General features: G+C 46.2%; 1 protein-coding gene across 5 annotated transcripts in view; it reads left to right on the top strand.

Annotated features, from left to right (window-relative positions):
• The first annotated feature begins 1458 nt into the window (after nt 1-1458).
• Nucleotides 1459-6313, top strand: part of POU2F2 (POU class 2 homeobox 2) — a 102805-nt gene continuing 97950 nt past the window's right edge. For 3 of the 5 annotated variants that reach the window (XM_081516126.1, XM_081516109.1, XM_081516121.1), the window contains exon 1: nt 1459-1975. The gene's annotated coding sequence lies outside the window, so the exon portion shown is untranslated. The remainder of the gene's footprint in view (nt 1976-6313) is intronic. The other 2 variants (XM_081516128.1, XM_081516111.1) reach the window with 1 other exon arrangement.

Raw genomic sequence — 6313 nt, 5'->3', positions numbered from 1 at the left:
GGCATTTTTAACCAGTTCAGTGAGGTGGGCCAGCTTCTTATCTCCCAAGGCCAACAGAGTTCAAGGGTTTGGAAACCAAAGGGCTCAGCAGCCAATGCTCTCTGCCTAGAAAGCATCTCCAAGTGGCTCTCCGCCTCTCACACCTTCTGGGCAGTTATCTTAAAACCTGGATCTCTGTTCCTCCTCCTGAGGCCAAGCATTTCTTCCTGGTATCCTATGGCTACAGATGAGGTTGTGGCCTCTTACTCTTGACCCACTCCTTGTTTAAGACTGAGGGAACTCAAGTTTCTTACACAATATCCAGGGTTTTCCTTCCTGGGGGAGAAGGGGCCCAGGGCTGGGAAGTTGGGGACAGGGTGGGCAGGGGTTCCCAACTGCTGGCTTTTCTTGGGGGAAAGGATGCGCTATCCATACCTGAGAGTCCCTTGGACTGCAGGGAGATCAAATCCTAAAGGAAATCAGTCCTGAATATTCATTGGAAGGACTGATGCTGAAGCTGAAGCTCCAATATTTCGGCCACCTGATGCAAAGGACTGACTCATTAGAAAAGACCCTGATGCTGGGAAAGGTTGAAGGCAGGAGGAGAAGGGGATGGCAGAGGATGAGATGGTTGGATGGCATCACCAACTGTATGGACATGAGTTTGAGCAAGCTCCGGGAGTTAGTGAAGGACAGGGAAGCCTGGCGTGCTGCAGTCCATGAGTGGGAAAGAGTTAGACACGACTGAGCGACTGAACTGGACTGAACCTGCACCTGGGAACCTGTCCTGGACCCCTGACCTGTGTTGATAGGGATACAGTGGCAAGTCCAGGAGTTGAATCCTACCCAGGAGTCAAGACCTGGTCCATCCCAGACTGTCTCCATTTATCTTCTCTGGGCACCTAAATAAGATCTATTTAATACTTTGCCACTCTGTGTAAGGTAAGGGTTTTACCCCCATTTTTGACAGGAAATGGGTTCAGAGAGTGAAAGTGACCTGCCCGAGGAGTAGACAAGTATTGAGATGGGAAACAGTGCTCTCCTCGCTGATGCAGGCAGGTTGGGGAGGCAAGTTGGGGCTTCCACGAGCTTTCTCCTTCCCTCAGCTAGAGGGCTCTTGGCTGGGGTGGGAATAGGCTTTGTTTTCACCACCTTTCAAGATTTGGGGCCCCTGCCGTAGTCGAGTGGGAGCTGCTGTTTGTCCTCGCCTCCCCTGAGCTAAATTTTCGACATTTCACCTCTCCCTCAGGCCCCGGGGAGTCTCCCCTCCCACCCCCAATTTAGGAATGGTAGGCCCCGCCCCTTTACTGGACAAGATTCAGGCCCTGGCCCTGCCCCTACCTCCACTCCCACGCCCACTTCAGTTCCTTGTTAAAGCTCAGCCCCGCCCCATTCCTTAGGCCATCCCTTAGGCCCCACCCCATTATCTAGGCCCCGCCCAATCCACTTTTTTCAGGGGGGCCATTGGGAGGGAGCTGCGTATTTTGTGGCACGTGCACACCGGAAGTAAATGAGCCTGACCTCGAGGCCACGCGAGCCTGACCTCGAGGCCTCTGGAGCGTGCGAGGCGCAGTGCATACCGGGAGTCCATGGTGGCAGGAACCTCGAGGCAGTGTCTCGTGCTTCCAGAACATCCCCGAGCGCTGGCCTGGACTTGCTAGAACCCATGTCTGGTGTTTCCCAGAGTCCTGAGGCTGAGAAGTGGGTCAGACTCAGGTTATGAGAACAACCCGGGGAGTTCAGAGAGCTTCGGAACTCTAGAAAGATTCTTTGGAGCAGGACGTAGACAGGCTGCAGCCAAGGGAAATAGGGGCCTGTGGGAGCTCAGAGGAAGGCGGGCCATGATTTCACAGAGGAGATGAACCGGGAGCTGGCTCTTGAAGGACGAGTAGGAGTTCAACAGACTGACACAGAGGGGCCATGTCAGGCAGAGCGCGTTCCTCAAGAGGGCCTTAGGGAACCTTCCTGAATGGGATGTGAAGAGACAGAGTCAAAGGTAAGTGGCAATGCAGTCAGCCCCGCCCTCTTTCAGTCAGCAGTCATCTGCTACCACAGTGCCGGCCGACACTCAGGGGCCCCGACGGTGACCCCGACGGTGTGAGGTGGTTAGGGAGGCAGGCTTGGTGTGCCTGGAGCTGGGCCTCACATGTTCTCCGAGGCCTAAGGGGGTCCGGCCCTGGGGCTGGCTGACCCCTGCTGGGGACCCTAAGAGGACTCTAGCCCCAGGGTGCTGGCTCTGGACCGCTCCTGGTGAGGGAGCCAGACAGGACACCGTGGGTCACAGCCCAGAGTGGCCAATGACTCAGATGACCCGCGGTGGAGGGACCCAGGAAGACTTCATGGATTAGAAAGCTCCCTGTTCATTTAATTAAAAGTTACTAGGACTTCCCTGGTGGTCCAGTAGCTAAGATTTCGGGTTCCCAATGCAGGGGGCCCGAATTCCATCCCTGGTCAGGGAACTAGATCCCACATACCACAACTAAAGATCCCACATGCTACAACTAAAACTCAGTGCAGTCAAATAAATAAATTAAAATATTTTTTAAAAAATTACTGCCACTACCACCAAGACATTTTTTAATTGTGAAATATAAAATTCAGAAAAGTGCATAAAACATAAATGTACAGTTAATAAGCTGTTGTAAAACACCTGCCCCATGAGAAGACATCCATTAGTAGCACCCCAGTAGTCCCCACCCCCTTTCTGTCATGTGCTCCCTCCTGATCACATCCCTCCTGTTTCCCTAGCTAAGAATACTGTCCTGGCTCTTACAGTAATAATTCCCTGCTTTTCTTTAAGTTTTTAGCTTTATGTTACTCAATGAAATAGTTAATTTTCTCTTTTTTAGCTTGATATAAATAGAATTGAACAATATGTGTCCTGTTGCCTTTGGTTTCTTTTGTTCAGTGTTGTGTTTGTGAGATTCTTCCATGTTTTGTTTATTTGTAGTTGACTCATCTTTATTGCTGTGTAGTGTTCATTGTGAGCTTCCCAGGTGGCTCAGTGATAAAGAATCTGTCTACCAATTCAGGAGATGAGGGTTTGATCCCTGGGTCAGGAGATCCCCTGGAGGAAGGCATGACAACCCACTCCAGTATTCTTGCCTGGGAAATCCCATGGACAGAGGAGCCTGGTGGGCTATAGTCCATGGGGTCAAAAAGAGCTGGACACAACTTAGCGACTAAATAGCCGCAGCAGTATTCACTGGATGATTATCCCACAGGTAGTTCATGCATTGCACTGTGGATGAACATTGGGTTTTGAGCAGTTTGGCGCTGTAATAAATAATGCTGCTGTGAACATCTTTACACTTTTTTTTTTTTTTTGGTGAACAAATGCTTACATTTCTGTTGGGATATACTTAGAAGAATTGGAGAATTCCTGGGTATGGACAAGGGGTTTGGTTGATACTGCCTAATTAGTTTCCTATGACTGCTGTAACAAATTATCACAAACCTGGTGGACTAACTCAACATAACTGTGTTCTCTCACAGTTTCAGAGGCAAGAAGTCTAAAATTAGTTCCACTGGGCCACAGTCAAGGTGTTGGCAGGCCCATATTCCCTCTGGAGTCTCTAGGTGAGAGTTTGTTCCATGCCTCCTCCAGCTTCTGGTGGTTTCCAGCATCCCTTGGTTTGTGGATGCGTTACTGCAATTTCTGCCTCTGTAGTTACACTGCCTCTTGTTCTGTCAGTGTTAAATCTTCCTTTGCCTCTCTCTTATAAGGATATATGTGATTGCATTTAGGGCTCATGAGAATAATCCAGGATACCAGAATAGTCTTATCTCAAAATCTTTAATCACATTAACAAAGTCCTTTTTGCCACATAAAATAACATTCACAGACTCCAGGGATTAAGCCATGGACATTTTTTTTTTCTTTTTTAAATTTATTTTTATTTTGTGGCTCTCTCAGCAGGGCCCTGCTGAGAGACATACGGAATCTTAGTTCCCTGACCAGGGTTCGAACCTGTTTCCCCTGCAGTGAGAGGGCAGAGTCCTGGGACTTTCCTGGTGGCCCAGTGGTTAAGAACCCACCTGCCAACACAGGGGACATGGGTTCAATCTTTGGTCTGGGAAAATTCTACATGTCTCGGGGCAACTAAGCCTGTGTGCCATAACTGCTTATCCCACACTCTTCGCCCAAGAACTGTGACTGCTGAAGCCCGGAAGCCTAGAGCCCATGCTCCACAACAAGAGAAGCCACCGCACCAAAACTAGAGAGTAGCCCCCACTCGCTGCAACTAGAGAAAGCCCGTGCACAGCAAGGAGGACCCAACACAGCCAAAAAAAAAAAGGCAGATTCCTAACCACTGAACCATAAGGGAATTCCCTTGAGGGATATTTTTCGGCCTGCTACACTAAAAATCTTCTTTTCTAATGTGTTTATAGCAATTCACTATCCCACCAGCACAGAGTTAGAATTCTCTTTGCTTCACATCTTTGCCAATACCTGGTACTATCAGACAGTTTGAAAATTTTTTAATTTATTTATTTTTAATTGGAGGATAATTACTTTACAATATTGAATTGTATATACAATATATCAACATGAATCAGTCATAGGTATACATATGTTCCTTCCCTCTTGAACTCTTGAACCTCCCTCCCACCTGTCAGACACTTTTAATTTTGCTAATCTGATAGACATGTGGTAGTATATCTTTGTGGTTGTCTTTCTCCTCCCTGATGATTAATTTCTGCTTATTCTTGAATGAGGAGTAGTAGATATTTGGGTGCATAGAATGGGCTATTCCAGACAGGTGGAATAGTGTGTATGAAGGTCTCAGTAGTCATTTGCTTAAATTGAGTAAGAGGTTGCTTTTTTTTTTAAGCATTAAGTTATTAAAAGCAAAAAAGTATGCAGAGAGATAAATGGAACAAAATCAAAGATAAATAAGATGGTCCAGTATGAGACTCTAGCTGGGCTGGGCAGAGAGAGGAACCAGGAAGAGGTCTGGCCAGCTGGCAGAAAACAGAGGGATCAAGGGAGTGGAGTTCTCTCTATGAATGGATGCTACAGGCGTGATGACAGCAGAGGCCTGCCAGACCTGGAAGGCAGGTGCTGGGATCAGAGCCCAGGGTACTGGATTTTGAACTTGGAAGACAGAACTGTGGTTAAAACCAGGGATTTTTGAATTTACTTTTTAACTGAAGTGTAGTTGATTTACAGTGTCATGTTAATTTCTGCTGTATAGCAAATGATTCAGTTATACATACATATACATTCTTTTTCTTTATATTCTTTTTCATTATAGTGTAACATAGGATATTGAATAGAGTTCCCTGTGCTATACCTACAGTAGGACCTTGTTGCTTATCCATTCTATATATAATAGTTTGTGTCTGCTAATCTCAAACTCCCAGTCCTCCCCATATGTGTTTGAGTCTTTTTCTGTAAAACCAGGGGGTTTTAATTTGGGATCCAGAGAGTCCTGTGTTACAATCATGACTCTGTCCTTTATTAAATGTCGCCCATGACTTTTCTCCTTCCTTCATCCCCCAAGTCATTCAACAGTCATTTACCAACATATACTTCTGTTGTAGGGCAATGCCAAAGAATGTTCAAACTACCGTACAATTGTGCTCATTTCACATGCTAGTAAGGTTATGCTCAAAATCCTTCAAGCTAGGCTTCAGCAGTACGTGAACTGAGAACTTCCAGATGTGTGAGCTGGGCTTAGAAAAGGCAGAGGAACCAGATATCAAATTGTCAGCATTCATTGGATCAAAGAGAAAGCAAGGGAGTTCCGGAAAAACATCTACTTCTGCTTCATTGACTCTGCTAAAGCCTTTGTGTGGATCATAACAAACTATGAAAAATTCTTAAAGAGATGGGAATACCAGACCACGTTACCTGCCTCTTGGGAAACTAGTATACAGGTCAAGAAGTAATGATTAGAACCTTACATGGAAAAACTGACTGGTTCAAAACTGGGAAAGGAGTAAGACAAGGCTGTATATCATTACCCTGCTTATTTAACTTCTATGGAGAGTACATCATGCGAAATGCCAGGCTGAATGAATCACAGGCTGGAATCAAGATTGCCTGGAGAAATGTCAACAACCTCAGATACGCAGATGATATGACTCTAATGGCAGAAAGTGAAGAGGAACTAAAGAGTCTCTTGATGAGGGTGAAAGAGGACAGTGAAAAAACTGGCTTAAAACAGAGCATTCAAAAAACTAAGATCGTGGCATCAGGTCCCATAACTTAATGGCAAATAGAAAGGGAAAAAGTGGAAATAGTGATAGATTTTATTTTCTTGGGCTCCAAAATCACTGTGGATGCAGCCATGAAATTAAAAGATGCTTGCTCCTTGGAAGGAAAGCT

The sequence above is a fragment of the Giraffa tippelskirchi genome, chromosome 7 (assembly GCF_054371585.1).
Source record: "Giraffa tippelskirchi isolate mGirTip1 chromosome 7, T2T-mGirTip1v1.2.pri, whole genome shotgun sequence".
In the NCBI taxonomy this organism is placed as follows: Eukaryota; Metazoa; Chordata; class Mammalia; order Artiodactyla; family Giraffidae; genus Giraffa; species Giraffa tippelskirchi.
This window is presented reverse-complemented; position numbering and strand designations above follow the sequence as displayed.